General features: G+C 41.3%; 1 protein-coding gene across 1 annotated transcript in view; it reads right to left on the bottom strand.

The window, feature by feature from the left end:
* The window catches only part of csrnp3 (cysteine-serine-rich nuclear protein 3), a 96,899-nt gene extending 85,469 nt beyond the window's left edge, over positions 1 to 11,430 (bottom strand). Inside the window, exon 1 of the mRNA XM_069935328.1 lies at positions 11,133 to 11,430. The gene's annotated coding sequence lies outside the window, so the exon portion shown is untranslated. The remainder of the gene's footprint in view (positions 1 to 11,132) is intronic.
* Between the last annotated feature and the right edge of the window lie 798 nt (positions 11,431 to 12,228).

The following is a 12,228-nucleotide window of genomic DNA, read 5'->3' as shown; positions in this document are numbered from 1 at the left end:
TCCAAGTTTTTAATTTTGGCCCTCCGTGAATTTGAGTTTGACACCCCTGCTTTAGACGATCATTCCAATGCAACCTTGGCCAAGTTCGCCCATCTACCAAAGTTAACAATTAAAATCCCATTCACCTCTGACCTAGACTGTAGATTTCAATATTTTGTTAATCTCTCTGATTAATGCTTAGTATCAAAGACCATCAGAAGCCAAGGTTTTACTCATTGACTTATTGAAAATGAGGTATCAGTGAGGAATTCGAATTAATTGACATTGATTTTAATTTGTCAGAATTCATGAGAAATAAGCCAGTGCACAAAAGTGCTGGAGATATTTACCAGGTGATCTGCTGAGTTTCTCCCGCACTTTTGTGTACTGCACTAGACCTCCTGTTTACTTTCATGAGAAATAATGTTAGATTTTCAACACTAAGATTTAGCAGCAATTAGCAAATGGTTTGTAATAATTTTATTTGCCTCAACACAATTATTTAAAAAAAAAATATTCTCAATAAAGAATAACTCAATGGATGTAATGATACCCTTGGCTATGAGCCACATCACACACGTGAACCAAGCAGTTCCTCATTAAGAGACAGTCAAAGCATTTGAAAATCTCAGGGCCATTATGTTATTCCTTCACTCACTCTGGAGAGAGAAGTCTGGCATAGATTTCTCTCTCTTCAGCAGATGCTTGTTCACAAGCAGATGCTGGCAATCCCAAGTGATTATTTGCCATCGTGATCAAACCCACTACCATCTGGTTTGATTGTCGATACATAATCATCTGCAATGCCAGGTTTTATTCAAAAGTATAGTTTGACTAACTGATGTCCAAGAGACAAACTATCCCCAATCTCCTTTCCATTTCTAGTAATCAAGTATTAAGAGTACAAAAAATGAAAACCAGGCTGTAATTATTACCCCAAGGGTAACGGGATTGCTAGGTCACACAAATCCATTGCCATGAAACTGACCAGAATGACCCAGTTAAGATGCATCTTTTCACGTCATCGTCGTGGCTATCCCTCATGAGGGCCTTTGTTCTGACAGTGAAAATGTCTGTGCATGTATTTGCTTAACGTGTACTTGATATTGCACTCACAAATCAACCGATTCCAATGGCATGGAAACCACGACAATAGCTGATGAATTTGTTGCAGCTTTCGTCCACCTTCACAGCCATCCAGGTCAGAGTAACTTCATCTGTCTGTCTGGCTTGGTTGGATTGCTCTTTGTCAGCGACCTCACCCTTGACCCTATCTTCCATGGGTGACCCTACCAGGAGCACAACTCTGGACAACACTCTTGAGATCACAGGACCACACATGCTTCTCCACCATGACAAGGTGACAATCCATCTTTTCATTCAGTGCAATATTTAAGGGCAAACCAATCAGGATGCAATGGTGACCTTCTGCATGAAACACACAGGTTCTGATGGTTATTATTTTAATATAGCCCAATCCAGTGCTAATTGTCCTGCACAACAATTTTCAGTAAAGGAATGACCGGCTGCAATTGTGGCATGCTGTGGTTGTTCTCATTTCTGCAAGACTTGGTGTTCAGGCAGGAAATGCATTCTCGACTTCTCAGATTTGATCCTTAACATCTCAGTGGAGGAGGCAGAGCACAGGAAGGATGCAAGGTGCCCAGCCCTTAATCTCAGTGAAAGACTGCCCACTCCAAGTATGTGGGCTTTCGTGGCAGGTGACAAACAAATTTGATGGACAATTTGGGCCATTAAATCATTATGGCTGATGTCATATATTATCAGCTTGTATCCTGTAACAGAATAGCAGAATCTGAGGTGCAATGTGGAGAAACACCTGCTACCAGTGGCTGAGTTAAACCAGAGGAGCTCCCCGGAGGAACTGAGCACACTGCTTTGGAGCACTCAGATGATTGTCCTGCACTCAGGAGGCTGGTGCAGCTGCAGGTAAAATTGAGCTTGGTGTGTTACTCATTACTCAGCCTGTCTGACAGAGAGCAAGAAATGTCAAGGAGCACGGGGGAGCTCATCTCCAAACTCTCACAGGAATCAATGTGAAGTCTGGAGCACATCATTTCCAGTCTGGAAGTGTCAGACAGCATCGAGGCTCCATTGGGATACTGGATGTTGGAACAGCTTTAAGCTGGCCTGAGTAATAATCAGCCTTCTGAAGCTTCTGGCTTCACTGGAGTTTCAACAGGTGAACCCACCTTCCACCCTAAATATTTACCCTCTCTATCAGTGTCCAATGAATTTTTTTCATACTTGAAAAGCATGAACTAATTTCACCAAATGCTAAAATCATGTGGTTCAAGATGAAAGCCAAGAATCTGATGTTATTGCAGGCTAAATTACAGGAACACAATTGACTTGCAGTGGCTGCAATTTTGAAATTCATATGGAAAAGAAAACGATTTTTTAAAAACTTCCATCATCATCTAAGCACTATTTTCCTAAGATTTTATGAACTCTGTTCATATTTTACAATGTAAATATTACACATGACTTACAAACATCTGATAAAGTAAAACTTAACTCTCCATGCAGTTTGATGGACTTGACACAGTTTTGAAACACTATTTGATGCTTCCGAGACATGGTTTTGTGCCTTTGTTCTGCTTTTCAGCTTGTCAGCAAAGCAAAAATGACAATACATTTCTCCAAATGGCAGAGTAAGTTAAAATGAAAAGGAAAAAAAAACCCTCTCTAACTCAAAAATCAAACTTAAAAATGTCATGAAATCTCACAGCAATGGTAATAATTGGTCTCAGTGATGTGCTGTGCTTAATAATGGTCAGTGACAGTATGCAAGTTTGAAAATGATCCTGGAATAGTTAGCTAACACCAGACACACTTCACAAGGTCAAAGCTGTTTAGTCATTACATAGTCAGAGCATTTCAGGCAGTACATTGTCTAACCTAGTGCAGTACATTTTGTTTCCTTGTATCTGAAGTTATGAATACCAAAAAAGATCCAAAAACCAAACTTTTTGCGGCGCTGACATGACGTCACAAGTTGAAAAAAATTTATCACCCGACTTCCTCACGTGGGGCTCTGACGCTCTGTTGGCGTCAGTTTGGTAACAACAGAGCAGAACTAGGTGGGAAGACAGACACTGAATGGCTCGATGTCGGCTCAGAGAAGCAGGCTGGAATCTCAAGCCATAAGTGAGCAACTGGAGGAAGTTGGTGGGTCAGGCAGCACGTGGCGAAAAATTAGGTGCAAGGGTCAGCCCTTAAACCAAAGGGCATTGATGCTGGTTGCCCTTGTTTCAGGTAACTCCCTCCTGTCTCTTTCCATTTCTTCTTTACCCTCTGCTATACTTGGTTTACAAACTGCATGCTGCTGTATCCCAGCTGCAAGCGGTTGGAAGAATCCATTGTCCTGGAGTCATCAAGGAGAGCGGCCACCCGGGTGGAGCGGGGACCTTGGGCTCCCGGGACCGGGGACTCTAGTTAGGACCGGCGGCAGAGGGGTGGTGTCGGGGACCAGCGAAGGCTGATGCTACTGTGTTATTTTGAGTTGTTTCGGTTTTGTTCCGATAACCGAAAAACTGAGCAACGTATGGTCCCTAGCCTTTCAGAAACGGGGAAATGTACTGTATTGGCAAAGAAAATGACGACCTCGCAATATGTACCTATTTCTCCTAAAAAAGCTCCCATGCAATGGAAATGAATCAGTTAATGCAGAGACAATGAATGATGCTGTTAACAAAGATAATTGTCAATACAATGGGTAGTATCAGTCAATTTTGCATTTTTTTTAAATATACCATGCATAAATTAAAACAGTGACTATAAATGTGTCCTCCAAGTTGACTGAACTCATTGTCGTATGTAGAGCTGGAAATGTTATTTAGATTAACTCAAAGGACTGATCACAACACCAAATATATATTGGTGTGAAACTTCTTGCTGCCAGGTAATTAAATTGACATTTTATTGTTGCAGATCTGTCTTGAGTGGCAGCCTTTTAAAATAAACCAATAGGAAAATGAGTATTAATTGACACAGTGTGATCAACTCCTTGCAAAGTGCTGTTTAATTGTTCTTGATATTGTTATTCTTGTATTGTTCCATTCAGATAATCCTGCCACCCTCCAATAATGTGTTTTTGGTAAATGCCCTGTCAATTTTAATTTAGTATTGGAAAATTAAGGATATACAAAAGACTATCTGTAATGTAACAGCTAAAACAGTTTAATTCATTTACTTAGTATATTTTTGTATATTTCCTCCCTTTCAAGTAATGAAAGGGAGGAAATATATTAAAATAACTATAGCCTGGACTACTCATTTCAAATGATGTTATACGTTGATAAATTTATGCAGGTAAATATATTTGATTTCTTCAAGGTCTGATACCCTGCATCTAGAGGGAAATCAAATAAAAATCCACTATTTTTTCTTCAATTGACACAGAGACTTCTACTGGTTGCTAGGCAACACAATGCACTGCCAATCCCATGAAGATGGTGTGCATCTTGTTGAAACTGTTGGCTCTGACACCTCGTTTATCATTTCAGCTTGGTAAGCAGTCTGAACCAGCTCACCATTTTACTGAATGGTCAGAAGCACTTGAACATTTTAGAACATGGCTGAAGTTTAACAGACATGGCAATGATATAAAAATTCTTCTGACATACCTTGATTATAGCCTTTAAGGTCTATTTATTTGATATTAGATGGTAGAGAACAACTCTATTGGTTTTATTTAAAATCCCATGACCGCGGGTCTGAGCTCACGATGGTGGCGCCTGTTAATCAGCAACAACCACAAGGGGCTGCAGACCCTGGGGAAGCAGAGCATTAGGAGCAGGGCACCAGAGGACGGGAAGATCCCCCCTCCCTCCCCACCCCCAGGAAGGAAGAGTGGAGGAGACAACCCGCGGGAACTGTGACCAGGCTGGCGGACCAGTGAGGGGGCTCTGCGGCTGAAGGACCAGCACGCGTGGCAGGCTGCTGGCGACTCGAGGCGAGGAACCCGTGGAAGTTGTGAGCTGCTGGAGACTGCTGTCGGGAGACTTGCACCGGGCTGCAGAGTGCTGGAGACTGGCTGGAGGAATACCAAGTATCGGAACCAGGATGCGAGGAGATGCTGAGGTCGCTGAAGGGTTCCTGACCTTGTCGGAGGTTCAAATCTGGAGCTCGGGTTGCCAGTCTTTGACTCTGTTGGACTGCGGAAGCACTGGAGGCGAATTTATGGACACTCAGTGACTCTGGGGTGGGGGGGGGGGTGGGGGGGACACTCTCTTTTGCTTCTCTCTCTTTCTGACTGACTGAAATTCTAACAGCAGAAGACTGTAAGAGGCACTTAGGCATATCCTGCCAGTGGAGAATCTGTCTGCCTTGCAGCAGGCAAAAAGAAATTTCATGTAATATGACAGTATTTTATTACAATGACAGTAAATTGAATCTTGAACTCTTTAGATTAGTCAAGCGTACCAATACCTGCAGCCACATAAAAGCCAACACATCTGGAATGGAATGGTCAATGAATTGAACAAAACAGCAAGATTTGCAATACTGCATCACAATTTGAGCATTCATTTTATTCTGGACTCTAGGTCGCAATCAATGAGTAATATTTTCCAATTCTGCTAGCACCTTGCCTCTTGCATCTGCAATGGCCATTCATTCAAAACCAATAAACTGACACATGCCATCATTTAGGATCTAAAGTTCAACACTCGTTATATTTAATGTTGCAAATATAAAGAATTGTAACAATTGAGCTTCCTGGTATTAAAACTGAACATAACATATACTGTATTTCAATTATAAGGAACAGGGGTGGTGAGGTGTTTTTATGCTTAGTGATCTGCATATCTAAACGAAGGACAAGGCATGAATACTAAAATTGGAGGTACACATTACAAGAATAGAACAATAAATCCCCAGGTCCTAAGGTTTTGAAAGAGGTGGTTACAGAGATAGCAGATGCACTGACTGCCAAATGTTTCCAGAAAGGTTTTTGCAGAATGGAAGGTAGCAACGAAACCTCCAATAAATAGCAAGGAAAGGCAGGGAGAGCATCCAGCTTGTCTGACACGAGGGGTATGGAAAATACTGCAATCTTTAAGGGATTTGGAATTTAAAAACAGGATTAGGCATAGTCAACAGGAATTTATGAAATGGAAGTCATTTGTGATTTGAGGTTTTTAAACTAAATGTACCAGTGGATGTGGTGCAACTGACCTTTGGAAATCAAAAGACAATTATAATTCAGTTAGTGGAATCCAAAATAAATATGATTACCAAATGTAATAAAATTAATCAGCCTTGCATATGAATTTAACCTTGTAACAAGTCCAATGCAGATGGAATGTGTATCACCATTACTGCTAATGTGGCTGCAAGTTTCAATAAGGACCAAAAGGAATATTGCATTCACACCTGTGTATTGCTGTACAGATTTAGAGCATTATTGATCTGCGGTTTGACTCAAACTAAAGGATACAGTCAATAGTTACTGCTATAGCCATATGGACATTTCTCCTTGGAACACAAGTATCAATTGTATCATTTTAAAAAATATATTTGTGTAGTAATCTGTTAACTCCATGTTTAATTGTGTAACATCCAAAAGTGATATCATCCAGGGAAAGAAAACAAAAATGGGTCAATGCAGTAACTTTGCTAAAGTTGAAAATGAGACAAAATTAAAAACTTAATGGATTAAATTTTAAGGATCACATTAAAAATGAAGAAGCTAAATGGACACAAACATAAAAAATTGAAATGAAATTGTACCAAAAAAACCCTCACTGGAATTGATGTTAAGAAACTTGTGTGGATAGATGATCTTTGTCATGCACTCTTCTGAAGGCTTGTTAAGAATATTAAACTCCAATAATAGTTTATTTTTTCTTGTGTGGTATTAACATTTTAAGATTTAACATTTTTTTTAAAAATTACATGAACGAGAATTTTATTTTCAATGTAATTAATAGCATTTTACCCCTTGAAATAAAAATATTACAAAAAAAGCTACCTTCCGCATTCCAAGAATGTTCCAGAGAGATTCATGATCAATGGGAAATATTTTGTACAATCACAACTCTCCTGCAGGAAAACCTCCCCAAAAGAACCCAATTCAGAAAAATGTGATAAATGATCATTTAGTGACAGCTGAGGGATATACATGTCTTGGCAAAACATCTAAAGGGACAAAAAGCCTGCATCTATCAAATGCACCCTCTGTCTGTCCAAAGCTGTTTAGGAAGTATTCCGAACGTATTGAAAGACATTTGGATAGGAATATGGATTGGAATAGGTTAGAGGAATATGGGCCCAACACAGGCAAATGGGAATAGATTCAGGAAGACACCCTGGTCAGCAAGGACAAGCTGAGGTAAAGGCAATGCACAAATGTGCTGGAGGTACTCAGCATCCATAGAGGAAAAAAAAAGGGCATCATAACCAGCCTTGTTGACCCTCTACTTCCTATGGATGCTGTGTGACCAACTGAGATTTCCCCCAGCACATTTGTTTATTGCACTCGACCCCAGCATCTGGATACTTTATTGTTAAACTTAGCTGAGGTGCAGGACCGGATTCTGTGTTTATAACTCTTGCCCTTTTCCAATTGAAAAGCTGTGTTATTGACATATACACACTACTCGTCTCTGGAAACCGGCTTGCTTGTCCACACAGAAGAAAATCTGCATCGGTGAGTCTCTTTACACCTACCTGAAGCAAGCGGCAGGACGTGTAGTACAACCCCAGTCCACCTTTGACACGATGTATCTTGGTAGATTAAAGCTGGGTAAATTCAAGCCCTTAATCCACCTTTGATGCATTTACACAGCAAGGTGAAGTGCTCAAAAGGCTGATAATACCCCACTTTAATCATCTGTGTAAAAGGGGTATATGACTCCAAGTACTGTTGCAATGTTGGGCACATTGCAATTAATTTGTGTAACAGCAACTAAAATTGAACATTGGCTAAGAAAGTGGGTATTAACACTCCTGGGTCTTGTTAAAAATAGTATATTGGGATCTTTTATGCCCACCTAATGGTGTAGTTTGATCTCATTTGAAAGATGGCATCTCTGACAATGTAGGATTCTGTTTGTTCTACACTGAAGCATACATTTTAACAAGATATTTATAAACAAGTTATTTATGTTTCATTATGCCAAGACCACAGTTGTCAACAGAATCACAGACAGCAATGAGGAAGTGTACAGGAGGAAGATAGATCAACTAGTTGAATGGTGCCACAACAACAACTCAACATTGGCAAAATGAAAGAGCTGATTGTGGACTTCAGGAAGGGGGAGAAAAAAAAACAGTCCTCATCGAGGAGTCAGCAAAGGAGAGGGCCAAGAGCTTCAAGATCCTGGGAGTTAACATCTCTGAGGAGCTGCCCTCTGGCCTCCATATTAATGCAAACACGGAGGCTTGTTAGGGGTTTGAGGAGATTTGTTTTCTCACCAAAGACTCTTGCAGACTTCTACAGGTGTACCATGGAGAGCATTTTGACTGGTTGGATTAATGCCTAGTATGGAGATACAGATGACAAGAAAAAAAAATACAGAGCGTTATGAACTCAGCCAGTGCCATCATGGGCATTAATCTCCCCTTCATTGAGGACATCTACAAGAGGTGGTGTCTTAAGAAAGCAGCCTCGATCCTCAACGACACCACCCAGGCCATGCCCTCTCCACACTACTACCATTGAGAAAAAGGTACAGGAGCCTGAAGAGAAACAGCCATCTGCACAAAAGCAGCATCTTCCCCTCTGCCATCAGATTTCTGAATGGACAATGAACCACAGACACTCCCTCACTTTCTGTTCTTTTTTCTACTACATGTAATTTTAAATGCAATTTTACAGCAATATTGCATCATTAGGTGCCACTGCAAAATCATGAATTCTGTGACATGTTTGTGACAATAAAGTTTGATTCTGAATATAATTAAAACTAAAATCAATTTTTGAGTACAGCAATGCTTTGATATGGAAAGGTTATTTGTGTAGCTCTTATTTTTGCATTGAGGCCAGATGAACACGGTCATAGTCAACAACAAAGGGATTGCAGATAACATGTAGGCTGCTGGCAAGTTAAACATATAACCATATAACAATTACACATCACAGAAACAGGCCATCTTGGCCCTTCTAGCCTGCACTGAACTAAGTTCTCACCTCTCGTCCCACCTACCTGCATCTTGCCCATAACCCTCCATTCCCCTCCTATCCATAGACCTATCCAATTTTTCCTTAAGTGACAAAATGGACCTTGCCGCCACTACTTCTCCCGGAAGCTCATTCCATACAGCCACCAATCTCTGAGTGAAGTCCCCCCTCATGTTACTTCGAAACTTTTGCCCCATAACTCTTAACTCCTCGTGTTTCAATCTCTCCTACCCTCAAGGGCAAAAGGCTATCCACATCAATTCTATCTATCCTTCTCATAATCTTAAATACATCTATAAAATCCCCTTTCAACCTTCTACGCTCCAAGGAATAAAGGCTTAATCTGCTCGATCTTTCTTTGCAATCGAGATTCTGAAACTTGGGTAACATTTTCATAAATCTTCACTGCACTCTCTCTCTACCTTGTTGATATCCTTCCCATAATTCGGTGACCAGAACTGCACACAATATTCTGAATTTGGCCTCACCAATGCCTTGAACAGTCTCAAAATCACCTCCCAACTCCTGTATTCTATGCTTTGATTTATAAAGGCCAGCATCCTAAAAGCCTTCTTCACTACCCTATCCACATGAGATTCCACCTTCAGGGAACGATGCACCTTTCTGCTCCACTGCATTCCCCAATGCCCTCCCGTTTACTACGTATGTCCTGTTTTGATCATTCCTTCCTAAATGAAGCACTTCACACTTCTCAGCACTAAACTCCATCTGCCATCTTTCAGCCCACTCTTCTAACAAGTCCAAGTCCCTCTGCCACCTTTGAAAACCACCTTCATTATCCACAATTCCACCAATTTTACTATCATCTGCCTATTTACTAATCCAATTTACAACCCCATCATCCAGATCATTAATGTAAATGACAAACAGCAAGGGACCCAATACAGATCCATGAGGCACACCGATTGTTACCGGCCTCCAGCCTGACAGTTATTCACTTCAACTCTCTATTATCTCCCTTCCAGCCAGTGTTGAATCCATTTGACTATCTCAAAGTTGATGCCCAGCACATGAACCTTCCTAACTAACCTTCCATGCGGAACCTTATCGAAGGCCTTACTGAAGTCCATATAGATAAAATTCACTGCTTTCCCTTCATCCACATTCCTAGTCACCTCTTCAAAAAATTCAACAAGATTGGTCAAACATGACCTTCCACAGACAAACCTGTGTTGAATATTCCTGATCAGACCCTGTCTTTCCAGATACTTATATATTATCTCTAAGAATGCTTTCCATTAATTTACCTCCCACAGACGTCAAACTTACAACCCGAGGCTTGCTCCTTGGACCCTTTTTAAACAAAGGAACCACATTAGCAATACGCCAATTCTCTGGCACTATACCCGTCTCTAATGACATTTGAGTTTGCTGAATGAATTTTTTTGTTCACCTCCAGCTACTTTGCATAGTTGTATGGAAAATGCTGGGATCTTTTTGGCCCTTGGAATTTAAAACAGTATTAGGAATAGTGAACACAAATTTATGAAATGGAAGTCACACATTACAAATCTGATGAGATTTTTGTATCGACATATTAACAAACCATTGGATATGGTGTGACTGGTCTTTGGAAACCAAGGGACAATTATAATTCAGTTAGCTCAACCTAAAATAAACATAATTGCCTCATGTAATAAAAGAAAAAATAATCATCCTTTCCTTTGACGAAAGGTCAATGGGTCGCATCATGCTTAAAACAAATGGCCGCACTATTGGAACTGCTGTAACAGCAGTGTGCTACTGTTGTTGCAGATCTGGGAGAGCAGACAGTAGAAGTCACAGCCCTGCTCCAAAGAGTTCAACTGCCCAGTCCTGATACCAGCAGCTTCATAATAGGTTCTGATAGCTCAGTGGTTTGAGCACTGGTCTTGTAAACCAGGGGTCACGAGTTCATTCCTCACTGGGGCCTCATTTCTGTGAGGGGGGGTGACTCTCTGTTTACTTACAGTTAAAAATGCATGCTCAATTATGGAACATTTACCTTTAAATGGCCTGTTAAGCAACAAAATGACACAGCGATGACAGTGCCTGTGCTCGGCAGCTACGGTAGGTTGCAGACTCTTGAGGGAGAAAGCCCCCCCACTCTCCCTGTTGAGGAGGAGAAGCCAAGATGACCCTGCAAAGCGGTGGCCACAGCGGCGGACTCAGCAGTTGTGAGGCCAACACAGGGACCTGTACGGGCTGTGAGCTGCTGGAGACTGGCTCATGGGAAACAGGTATCGGAGCTGGGATGGGAAAGGGTGCCAAGGGCAAGAAGGGCTCCTGAAGGGCCTTGGGCATATAGGTTTCCTGATTGTGTCAGGGGCCAGCCAATTCTCATGACAACACAGTAGACAAAACTGAAAGTATACAATGTATTATTACCCAACAATTGAAAAGGAACCTTGGTCTTTTTGCTACAAATCTCGACTTAAACGCCTGTTGAAATTCTCCTGCTTCTTCAGCATCCAACAAGACATTGGTATCAGCTTCCCCACCATTCTATTCACCTTTCTCCAGAAGGGCTCCATATGTTGCCCCCGCTGCAGTAGGCTCAGTCTTCCCTGGAATGCTGCTCGGCAGCTGCACTTGCTTCAAGGGTGTCTCACATCTGAAACTGCCTTGACAGCATTTGACTGATGGCAGAGCTGGGGGCCCAGGGCTTTGAACTGTGAGAGTTGTCATTAATTTCAATAATTTTTAAAGTACTTAGGGATCCAGAGATGTTTAATAAAACTAAATAAATAAAGTCACTTTAAAAAGCACACCCTTATGGATAATTTAAAGGTGACATAAAACAATATTATTTTTGAAAGGCAAATCTACGTCTCCATTTGCCTTCTAAATCTGTGCCGTACATACCCTGTTGAAATCAATAGGGTTTTGAATTCTGGACCAAATATGATGTTCCAGAACTCCAGCTGTCTAATATCACCTCCATCTGCATCCCAACCCCAGCCCTACCTTCCTTCCCTTCCCCTGCACCCTCCCACTTCACTTCACGTTGAATGCCTGCACTCCAATCGTAATCCCCAAAAGTCAGTACAGTTCTGCCTCGTGCAGAGAAATAGCTCTTGTTGCCAGGCAACTGGCCATTA

The sequence above is a fragment of the Narcine bancroftii genome, chromosome 4 (genome assembly GCF_036971445.1).
Source record: "Narcine bancroftii isolate sNarBan1 chromosome 4, sNarBan1.hap1, whole genome shotgun sequence".
Classification (NCBI taxonomy): Eukaryota; Metazoa; Chordata; class Chondrichthyes; order Torpediniformes; family Narcinidae; genus Narcine; species Narcine bancroftii.
The sequence above is the reverse complement of the archived record's forward strand: the minus strand, read 5'-3'. Positions and strand labels throughout refer to the sequence as shown.